Consider the following 12,511-nt stretch of genomic DNA (forward strand, 5'->3'; position numbering starts at 1 on the left):
TGCTTGTGCTTGAAATCGACATCCTGTCTAAAGTATGAAAGAAAATAACCCAAAATGTCTTACAATTAATTCAAAATGTAGTGAAAAAGATAACGAAATCATTTTCAAGGCCTAAAAACGATGTTTTAGCCTCTTCAAGGGTTCATACCACTAAATCCGCATGTGAAGCGGTTTCCGGTAAAAGTTTATCACGACTATAGTCCCAACTTTGCATGAAAAATGTGCCAAAATCGGTACAATATTAACAATTTTAGTATTGCAAATCGTGTTTTGCTAGAACTTGTGAATGTGATCTCTACTAATTTGAACAGAAAACGCGAAAATTTGAGTGATGTTTACGATGATGAGCGCATGAACACACAAGGTCAAAACGCGGTTAGCAGTCGGCCGTAAACACGGGAAAATCGGGTCTTTTTATATAGCGCTATTTTTCTCAAAAAGTAGACCTAAAATATGGTGTCATTTTCAGATATGTTATGCAGAATTTTGTTCTGATTAAGATGATATCAAATATATATTTCAAAGTAAGACCTAACTCGACTTATAGCCTAAAACGTGACCCCTATTTTGCACGTAAAGTCTATGGAGAGCTATTTGGTGGCATGTACCCTTTAAGGAGCAATTCCATGCGTTTTCCGCGCGTCTTTGTCTATTTAAAATGCACGCGAATAAAAGAGGAGCGACATCAACAAGCGCGTTCATGGACGCCGCATGTTTTTTCGCTGTATGTGCGTTTGCCGCGAATAGGCCTGCTTTTATTTCCAATTTAATAAAAGTTCCGATTTTGGTAGAAGTTTGAAACCTTTTGATATGAATAAAGAAGAGTTTCAAAATATTGAAAACATTTTTTATTGGTATTTAAATTACAAAGAAGTTTATCAATATCATTGTTATTTTTTAACCAATTCTTTTGTCATTTAAACTCAAGTTTTGGCCTTCAATTTTAATAAAATTACATAAAATATTAGATTTAAGATATTTAAGTTTCTAGTTTGTTTTATTTATACCACTGTCCAGTATTTAAATTGTTATAACATTTAAAGTTAATTTATATTAATATTTAATTTCAAATAGCCATTCATTACATCACTTTTTGGACAAAACGGGTTAAAAGTGACGCTGGAGGGGGGGTAGGCCTACTTGATTGACATTTCTTGTCTTTTTAAATATTCTGCAGGTACTGAGAATGTTTTAATTTTGAAGTTATGCACTTGTAAAAGATGTTCAAAGAACGTTTACTCTTAACATCAATTAATATCTTCATGAAAATAGCAAATCAGCAACCATTGTGCATTCATGTGCATCAAAATGACGAAAAATGGCAATTGTCGGCTATCATGCTTGTGCTTGAAATCGACATCCTGTCTAAAGTATGAAAGAAAATAACCCAAAATGTCTTACAATTAATTCAAAATGTAGTGAAAAAGATAACGAAATCATTTTCAAGGCCTAAAAACGATGTTTTAGCCTCTTCAAGGGTTCATACCACTAAATCCGCATGTGAAGCGGTTTCCGGTAAAAGTTTATCACGACTATAGTCCCAACTTTGCATGAAAAATGTGCCAAAATCGGTACAATATTAACAATTTTAGTATTGCAAATCGTGTTTTGCTAGAACTTGTGAATGTGATCTCTACTAATTTGAACAGAAAACGCGAAAATTTGAGTGATGTTTACGATGATGAGCGCATGAACACACAAGGTCAAAACGCGGTTAGCAGTCGGCCGTAAACACGGGAAAATCAGGTCTTTTATATAGCGCTATTTTTCTCAAAAAGTAGACCTAAAATATGGTGTCATTTTCAGATATGTTATGCAGAATTTTGTTCTGATTAAGATGATATCAAATATATATTTCAAAGTAAGACCTAACTCGACTTATAGCCTAAAACGTGACCCCTATTTTGCACGTAAAGTCTATGGAGAGCTATTTGGTGGCATGTACCCTTTAAGGAGCAATTCCATGCGTTTTCCGCGCGTCTTTGTCTATTTAAAATGCACGCGAATAAAGAGGAGGGACATCAACAAGCGCGTTCATGGACGCCGCATGTTTTTTCGCTGTATGTGCGTTTGCCGCGAATAGGCCTGCTTTTATTTCCAATTTAATAAAAGTTCCGATTTTGGTAGAAGTTTGAAACCTTTTGATATGAATAAAGAAGAGTTTCAAAATATTGAAAACATTTTTTATTGGTATTTAAATTACAAAGAAGTTTATCAATATCATTGTTATTTTTTAACCAATTCTTTTGTCATTTAAACTCAAGTTTTGGCCTTCAATTTTAATAAAATTACATAAAATATTAGATTTAAGATATTTAAGTTTCTAGTTTGTTTTATTTATACCACTGTCCAGTATTTTAAATTGTTATAACATTCAAAGTTTAATTTATATTAATATTTAATTTCAAATAGCCATTCATTACATCGCTTTTTGGACAAAACGGGTTAAAAGTGACGCTGGAGGGGGTAGGCCTACTTGATTGACATTTCTTGTCTTTTTAAATATTCTGCAGGTACTGAGAATGTTTTAATTTTGAAGTTATGCACTTGTAAAAGATGTTCAAAGAACGTTTACTCTTAACATCAATTAATATCTTCATGAAAATAGCAAATCAGCAACCATTGTGCATTCATGTGCATCAAAATGACGAAAAATGGCAATTGTCGGCTATCATGCTTGTGCTTGAAATCGACATCCTGTCTAAAGTATGAAAGAAAATAACCCAAAATGTCTTACAATTAATTCAAAATGTAGTGAAAAAGATAACGAAATCATTTTCAAGGCCTAAAAACGATGTTTTAGCCTCTTCAAGGGTTCATACCACTAAATCCGCATGTGAAGCGGTTTCCGGTAAAAGTTTATCACGACTATAGTCCCAACTTTGCATGAAAAATGTGCCAAAATCGGTACAATATTAACAATTTTAGTATTGCAAATCGTGTTTTGCTAGAACTTGTGAATGTGATCTCTACTAATTTGAACAGAAAACGCGAAAATTTGAGTGATGTTTACGATGATGATGAGCGCGCATGAACACACAAGGTCAAAACGCGGTTAGCAGTCGGCCGTAAACACGGGAAAATTGGGGCTTTTTATATAGCGCTATTTTTCTCAAAAAGTAGACCTAAAATATGGTGTCATTTTCAGATATGTTATGCAGAATTTTGTTCTGATTAAGATGATATCAAATATATATTTCAAAGTAAGACCTAACTCGACTTATAGCCTAAAACGTGACCCCTATTTTGCACGTAAAGTCTATGGAGAGCTATTTGGTGGCATGTACCCTTTAAGGAGCAATTCCATGCGTTTTCCGCGCGTCTTTGTCTATTTAAAATGCACAAGAAAAAAAGAGGAGGGACATCAACAAGCGCGTTCATGGACGCCGCATGTTTTTCGCTGTATGTGCGTTTGCCGCGAATAGGCCTGCTTTTATTTCCAATTTAATAAAAGTTCCGATTTTGGTAGAAGTTTGAAACCTTTTGATATGAATAAAGAAGAGTTTCAAAATATTGAAAACATTTTTTATTGGTATTTAAATTACAAAGAAGTTTATCAATATCATTGTTATTTTTTAACCAATTCTTTTGTCATTTAAACTCAAGTTTTGGCCTTCAATTTTAATAAAATTACATAAAATATTAGATTTAAGATATTTAAGTTTCTAGTTTGTTTTATTTATACCACTGTCCAGTATTTTAAATTGTTATAACATTCAAAGTTTAATTTATATTAATATTTAATTTCAAATAGCCATTCATTACATCGCTTTTTGGACAAAACGGGTTAAAAGTGACGCTGGAGGGGGGTAGGCCTACTTGATTGACATTTCTTGTCTTTTTAAATATTCTGCAGGTACTGAGAATGTTTTAATTTTGAAGTTATGCACTTGTAAAAGATGTTCAAAGAACGTTTACTCTTAACATCAATTAATATCTTCATGAAAATAGCAAATCAGCAACCATTGTGCATTCATGTGCATCAAAATGACGAAAAATGGCAATTGTCGGCTATCATGCTTGTGCGAAATCGACATCCTGTCTAAAGTATGAAAGAAAATAACCCAAAATGTCTTACAATTAATTCAAAATGTAGTGAAAAAGATAACGAAATCATTTTCAAGGCCTAAAAACGATGTTTTAGCCTCTTCAAGGGTTCATACCACTAAATCCGCATGTGAAGCGGTTTCCGGTAAAAGTTTATCACGACTATAGTCCCAACTTTGCATGAAAAATGTGCCAAAATCGGTACAATATTAACAATTTTAGTATTGCAAATCGTGTTTTGCTAGAACTTGTGAATGTGATCTCTACTAATTTGAACAGAAAACGCGAAAATTTGAGTGATGTTTACGATGATGAGCGCATGAACACACAAGGTCAAAACGCGGTTAGCAGTCGGCCGTAAACACGGGAAAATCAGGTCTTTTATATAGCGCTATTTTTCTCAAAAAGTAGACCTAAAATATGGTGTCATTTTCAGATATGTTATGCAGAATTTTGTTCTGATTAAGATGATATCAAATATATATTTCAAAGTAAGACCTAACTCGACTTATAGCCTAAAACGTGACCCCTATTTTGCACGTAAAGTCTATGGAGAGCTATTTGGTGGCATGTACCCTTTAAGGAGCAATTCCATGCGTTTTCCGCGCGTCTTTGTCTATTTAAAATGCACGCGAATAAAAGAGGGGGACATCAACAAGCGCGTTCATGGACGCCGCATGTTTTTTCGCTGTATGTGCGTTTGCCGCGAATAGGCCTGCTTTTATTTCCAATTTAATAAAAGTTCCGATTTTGGTAGAAGTTTGAAACCTTTTGATATGAATAAAGAAGAGTTTCAAAATATTGAAAACATTTTTATTGGTATTTAAATTACAAAGAAGTTTATCAATATCATTGTTATTTTTTAACCAATTCTTTTGTCATTTAAACTCAAGTTTTGGCCTTCAATTTTAATAAAATTACATAAAATATTAGATTTAAGATATTTAAGTTTCTAGTTTGTTTTATTTATACCACTGTCCAGTATTTTAAATTGTTATAACATTCAAAGTTTAATTTATATTAATATTTAATTTCAAATAGCCATTCATTACATCGCTTTTTGGACAAAACGGGTTAAAAGTGACGCTGGAGGGGGGGTAGGCCTACTTGATTGACATTTCTTGTCTTTTTAAATATTCTGCAGGTACTGAGAATGTTTTAATTTTGAAGTTATGCACTTGTAAAAGATGTTCAAAGAACGTTTACTCTTAACATCAATTAATATCTTCATGAAAATAGCAAATCAGCAACCATTGTGCATTCATGTGCATCAAAATGACGAAAAATGGCAATTGTCGGCTATCATGCTTGTGCTTGAAATCGACATCCTGTCTAAAGTATGAAAGAAAATAACCCAAAATGTCTTACAATTAATTCAAAATGTAGTGAAAAAGATAACGAAATCATTTTCAAGGCCTAAAAACGATGTTTTAGCCTCTTCAAGGGTTCATACCACTAAATCCGCATGTGAAGCGGTTTCCGGTAAAAGTTTATCACGACTATAGTCCCAACTTTGCATGAAAAATGTGCCAAAATCGGTACAATATTAACAATTTTAGTATTGCAAATCGTGTTTTGCTAGAACTTGTGAATGTGATCTCTACTAATTTGAACAGAAAACGCGAAAATTTGAGTGATGTTTACGATGATGAGCGCATGAACACACAAGGTCAAAACGCGGTTAGCAGTCGGCCGTAAACACAGGAAAATCAGGTCTTTTTATATAGCGCTATTTTTCTCAAAAAGTAGACCTAAAATATGGTGTCATTTTCAGATATGTTATGCAGAATTTTGTTCTGATTAAGATGATATCAAATATATATTTCAAAGTAAGACCTAACTCGACTTATAGCCTAAAACGTGACCCCTATTTTGCACGTAAAGTCTATGGAGAGCTATTTGGTGGCATGTACCCTTTAAGGAGCAATTCCATGCGTTTTCCGCGCGTCTTTGTCTATTTAAAATGCACGCGAATAAAGAGGAGGACATCAACAAGCGCGTTCATGGACGCCGCATGTTTTTCGCTGTATGTGCGTTTGCCGCGAATAGGCCTGCTTTTATTTCCAATTTAATAAAAGTTCCGATTTTTGTAGAAGTTTGAAACCTTTTGATATGAATAAAGAAGAGTTTCAAAATATTGAAAACATTTTTATTGGTATTTAAATTACAAAGAAGTTTATCAATATCATTGTTATTTTTTAACCAATTCTTTTGTCATTTAAACTCAAGTTTTGGCCTTCAATTTTAATAAAATTACATAAAATATTAGATTTAAGATATTTAAGTTTCTAGTTTGTTTTATTTATACCACTGTCCAGTATTTTAAATTGTTATAACATTCAAAGTTTAATTTATATTAATATTTAATTTCAAATAGCCATTCATTACATCGCTTTTTGGACAAAACGGGTTAAAAGTGACGCTGGAGGGGGGGTAGGCCTACTTGATTGACATTTCTTGTCTTTTTAAATATTCTGCAGGTACTGAGAATGTTTTAATTTTGAAGTTATGCACTTGTAAAAGATGTTCAAAGAACGTTTACTCTTAACATCAATTAATATCTTCATGAAAATAGCAAATCAGCAACCATTGTGCATTCATGTGCATCAAAATGACGAAAAATGGCAATTGTCGGCTATCATGCTTGTGCTTGAAATCGACATCCTGTCTAAAGTATGAAAGAAAATAACCCAAAATGTCTTACAATTAATTCAAAATGTAGTGAAAAAGATAACGAAATCATTTTCAAGGCCTAAAAACGATGTTTTAGCCTCTTCAAGGGTTCATACCACTAAATCCGCATGTGAAGCGGTTTCCGGTAAAAGTTTATCACGACTATAGTCCCAACTTTGCATGAAAAATGTGCCAAAATCGGTACAATATTAACAATTTTAGTATTGCAAATCGTGTTTTGCTAGAACTTGTGAATGTGATCTCTACTAATTTGAACAGAAAACGCGAAAATTTGAGTGATGTTTACGATGATGAGCGCATGAACACACAAGGTCAAAACGCGGTTAGCAGTCGGCCGTAAACACGGGAAAATCAGGTCTTTTATATAGCGCTATTTTTCTCAAAAAGTAGACCTAAAATATGGTGTCATTTTCAGATATGTTATGCAGAATTTTGTTCTGATTAAGATGATATCAAATATATATTTCAAAGTAAGACCTAACTCGACTTATAGCCTAAAACGTGACCCCTATTTTGCACGTAAAGTCTATGGAGAGCTATTTGGTGGCATGTACCCTTTAAGGAGCAATTCCATGCGTTTTCCGCGCGTCTTTGTCTATTTAAAATGCACGCGAATAAAGAGGAGGGACATCAACAAGCGCGTTCATGGACGCCGCATGTTTTTTCGCTGTATGTGCGTTTGCCGCGAATAGGCCTGCTTTTATTTCCAATTTAATAAAAGTTCCGATTTTGGTAGAAGTTTGAAACCTTTTGATATGAATAAAGAAGAGTTTCAAAATATTGAAACACATTTTTTATTGGTATTTAAATTACAAAGAAGTTTATCAATATCATTGTTATTTTTTAACCAATTCTTTTGTCATTTAAACTCAAGTTTTGGCCTTCAATTTTAATAAAATTACATAAAATATTAGATTTAAGATATTTAAGTTTCTAGTTTGTTTTATTTATACCACTGTCCAGTATTTTAAATTGTTATAACATTCAAAGTTTAATTTATATTAATATTTAATTTCAAATAGCCATTCATTACATCGCTTTTTGGACAAAACGGGTTAAAAGTGACGCTGGAGGGGGTAGGCCTACTTGATTGACATTTCTTGTCTTTTTAAATATTCTGCAGGTACTGAGAATGTTTTAATTTTGAAGTTATGCACTTGTAAAAGATGTTCAAAGAACGTTTACTCTTAACATCAATTAATATCTTCATGAAAATAGCAAATCAGCAACCATTGTGCATTCATGTGCATCAAAATGACGAAAAATGGCAATTGTCGGCTATCATGCTTGTGCTTGAAATCGACATCCTGTCTAAAGTATGAAAGAAAATAACCCAAAATGTCTTACAATTAATTCAAAATGTAGTGAAAAAGATAACGAAATCATTTTCAAGGCCTAAAAACGATGTTTTAGCCTCTTCAAGGGTTCATACCACTAAATCCGCATGTGAAGCGGTTTCCGGTAAAAGTTTATCACGACTATAGTCCCAACTTTGCATGAAAAATGTGCCAAAATCGGTACAATATTAACAATTTTAGTATTGCAAATCGTGTTTTGCTAGAACTTGTGAATGTGATCTCTACTAATTTGAACAGAAAACGCGAAAATTTGAGTGATGTTTACGATGATGAGCGCATGAACACACAAGGTCAAAACGCGGTTAGCAGTCGGCCGTAAACACGGGAAAATCGGGTCTTTTTATATAGCGCTATTTAAAAAAAAAAGTAGACCTAAAATATGGTGTCATTTTCAGATATGTTATGCAGAATTTTGTTCTGATTAAGATGATATCAAATATATATTTCAAAGTAAGACCTAACTCGACTTATAGCCTAAAACGTGACCCCTATTTTGCACGTAAAGTCTATGGAGAGCTATTTGGTGGCATGTACCCTTTAAGGAGCAATTCCATGCGTTTTCCGCGCGTCTTTGTCTATTTAAAATGCACGCGAATAAAGAGGAGGGACATCAACAAGCGCGTTCATGGACGCCGCATGTTTTTTCGCTGTATGTGCGTTTGCCGCGAATAGGCCTGCTTTTATTTCCAATTTAATAAAAGTTCCGATTTTGGTAGAAGTTTGAAACCTTTTGATATGAATAAAGAAGAGTTTCAAAATATTGAAAACATTTTTTATTGGTATTTAAATTACAAAGAAGTTTATCAATATCATTGTTATTTTTTTAACCAATTCTTTTGTCATTTAAACTCAAGTTTTGGCCTTCAATTTTAATAAAATTACATAAAATATTAGATTTAAGATATTTAAGTTTCTAGTTTGTTTTATTTATACCACTGTCCAGTATTTTAAATTGTTATAACATTCAAAGTTTAATTTATATTAATATTTAATTTCAAATAGCCATTCATTACATCGCTTTTTGGACAAAACGGGTTAAAAGTGACGCTGGAGGGGGGGTAGGCCTACTTGATTGACATTTCTTGTCTTTTTAAATATTCTGCAGGTACTGAGAATGTTTTAATTTTGAAGTTATGCACTTGTAAAAGATGTTCAAAGAACGTTTACTCTTAACATCAATTAATATCTTCATGAAAATAGCAAATCAGCAACCATTGTGCATTCATGTGCATCAAAATGACGAAAAATGGCAATTGTCGGCTATCATGCTTGTGCTTGAAATCGACATCCTGTCTAAAGTATGAAAGAAAATAACCCAAAATGTCTTACAATTAATTCAAAATGTAGTGAAAAAGATAACGAAATCATTTTCAAGGCCTAAAAACGATGTTTTAGCCTCTTCAAGGGTTCATACCACTAAATCCGCATGTGAAGCGGTTTCCGGTAAAAGTTTATCACGACTATAGTCCCAACTTTGCATGAAAAATGTGCCAAAATCGGTACAATATTAACAATTTTAGTATTGCAAATCGTGTTTTGCTAGAACTTGTGAATGTGATCTCTACTAATTTGAACAGAAAACGCGAAAATTTGAGTGATGTTTACGATGATGAGCGCATGAACACACAAGGTCAAAACGCGGTTAGCAGTCGGCCGTAAACACAGGAAAATCAGGTCTTTTTATATAGCGCTATTTTTCTCAAAAAGTAGACCTAAAATATGGTGTCATTTTCAGATATGTTATGCAGAATTTTGTTCTGATTAAGATGATATCAAATATATATTTCAAAGTAAGACCTAACTCGACTTATAGCCTAAAACGTGACCCCTATTTTGCACGTAAAGTCTATGGAGAGCTATTTGGTGGCATGTACCCTTTAAGGAGCAATTCCATGCGTTTTCCGCGCGTCTTTGTCTATTTAAAATGCACGCGAGTAAAAGAGGAGGGACATCAACAAGCGCGTTCATGGACGCCGCATGTTTTTTCGCTGTATGTGCGTTTGCCGCGAATAGGCCTGCTTTTATTTCCAATTTAATAAAAGTTCCGATTTTGGTAGAAGTTTGAAACCTTTTGATATGAATAAAGAAGAGTTTCAAAATATTGAAAACATTTTTTATTGGTATTTAAATTACAAAGAAGTTTATCAATATCATTGTTATTTTTTAACCAATTCTTTTGTCATTTAAACTCAAGTTTTGGCCTTCAATTTTAATAAAATTACATAAAATATTAGATTTAAGATATTTAAGTTTCTAGTTTGTTTTATTTATACCACTGTCCAGTATTTTAAATTGTTATAACATTCAAAGTTTAATTTATATTAATATTTAATTTCAAATAGCCATTCATTACATCGCTTTTTGGACAAAACGGGTTAAAAGTGACGCTGGGGGGGGTAGGCCTACTTGATTGACATTTCTTGTCTTTTTAAATATTCTGCAGGTACTGAGAATGTTTTAATTTTGAAGTTATGCACTTGTAAAAGATGTTCAAAGAACGTTTACTCTTAACATCAATTAATATCTTCATGAAAATAGCAAATCAGCAACCATTGTGCATTCATGTGCATCAAAATGACGAAAAATGGCAATTGTCGGCTATCATGCTTGTGCTTGAAATCGACATCCTGTCTAAAGTATGAAAGAAAATAACCCAAAATGTCTTACAATTAATTCAAAATGTAGTGAAAAAGATAACGAAATCATTTTCAAGGCCTAAAAACGATGTTTTAGCCTCTTCAAGGGTTCATACCACTAAATCCGCATGTGAAGCGGTTTCCGGTAAAAGTTTATCACGACTATAGTCCCAACTTTGCATGAAAAATGTGCCAAAATCGGTACAATATTAACAATTTTAGTATTGCAAATCGTGTTTTGCTAGAACTTGTGAATGTGATCTCTACTAATTTGAACAGAAAACGCGAAAATTTGAGTGATGTTTACGATGATGAGCGCATGAACACACAAGGTCAAAACGCGGTTAGCAGTCGGCCGTAAACACGGGAAAATCAGGTCTTTTATATAGCGCTATTTTTCTCAAAAAGTAGACCTAAAATATGGTGTCATTTTCAGATATGTTATGCAGAATTTTGTTCTGATTAAGATGATATCAAATATATATTTCAAAGTAAGACCTAACTCGACTTATAGCCTAAAACGTGACCCTATTTTGCACGTAAAGTCTATGGAGAGCTATTTGGTGGCATGTACCCGTAAGGAGCAATTCCATGCGTTTTCCGCGCGTCTTTGTCTATTTAAAATGCACGCGAATAAAGAGGAGGACATCAACAAGCGCGTTCATGGACGCCGCATGTTTTTTCGCTGTATGTGCGTTTGCCGCGAATAGGCCTGCTTTTATTTCCAATTTAATAAAAGTTCCGATTTTGGTAGAAGTTTGAAACCTTTTGATATGAATAAAGAAGAGTTTCAAAATATTGAAAACATTTTTATTGGTATTTAAATTACAAAGAAGTTTATCAATATCATTGTTATTTTTAACCAATTCTTTTGTCATTTAAACTCAAGTTTTGGCCTTCAATTTTAATAAAATTACATAAAATATTAGATTTAAGATATTTAAGTTTCTAGTTTGTTTTATTTATACCACTGTCCAGTATTTTAAATTGTTATAACATTCAAAGTTTAATTTATATTAATATTTAATTTCAAATAGCCATTCATTACATCGCTTTTTGGACAAAACGGGTTAAAAGTGACGCTGGAGGGGGGTAGGCCTACTTGATTGACATTTCTTGTCTTTTTAAATATTCTGCAGGTACTGAGAATGTTTTAATTTTGAAGTTATGCACTTGTAAAAGATGTTCAAAGAACGTTTACTCTTAACATCAATTAATATCTTCATGAAAATAGCAAATCAGCAACCATTGTGCATTCATGTGCATCAAAATGACGAAAAATGGCAATTGTCGGCTATCATGCTTGTGCTTGAAATCGACATCCTGTCTAAAGTATGAAAGAAAATAACCCAAAATGTCTTACAATTAATTCAAAATGTAGTGAAAAAGATAACGAAATCATTTTCAAGGCCTAAAAACGATGTTTTAGCCTCTTCAAGGGTTCATACCACTAAATCCGCATGTGAAGCGGTTTCCGGTAAAAGTTTATCACGACTATAGTCCCAACTTTGCATGAAAAATGTGCCAAAATCGGTACAATATTAACAATTTTAGTATTGCAAATCGTGTTTTGCTAGAACTTGTGAATGTGATCTCTACTAATTTGAACAGAAAACGCGAAAATTTGAGTGATGTTTACGATGATGAGCGCATGAACACACAAGGTCAAAACGCGGTTAGCAGTCGGCCGTAAACACGGGAAAATCAGGTCTTTTTATATAGCGCTATTTTTCTCAAAAAGTAGACCTAAAATATGGTGTCATTTTCAGATATGTT

The sequence above is a fragment of the Amphiura filiformis genome, chromosome 2 (assembly GCF_039555335.1).
Source record: "Amphiura filiformis chromosome 2, Afil_fr2py, whole genome shotgun sequence".
Classification (NCBI taxonomy): Eukaryota; Metazoa; Echinodermata; class Ophiuroidea; order Amphilepidida; family Amphiuridae; genus Amphiura; species Amphiura filiformis.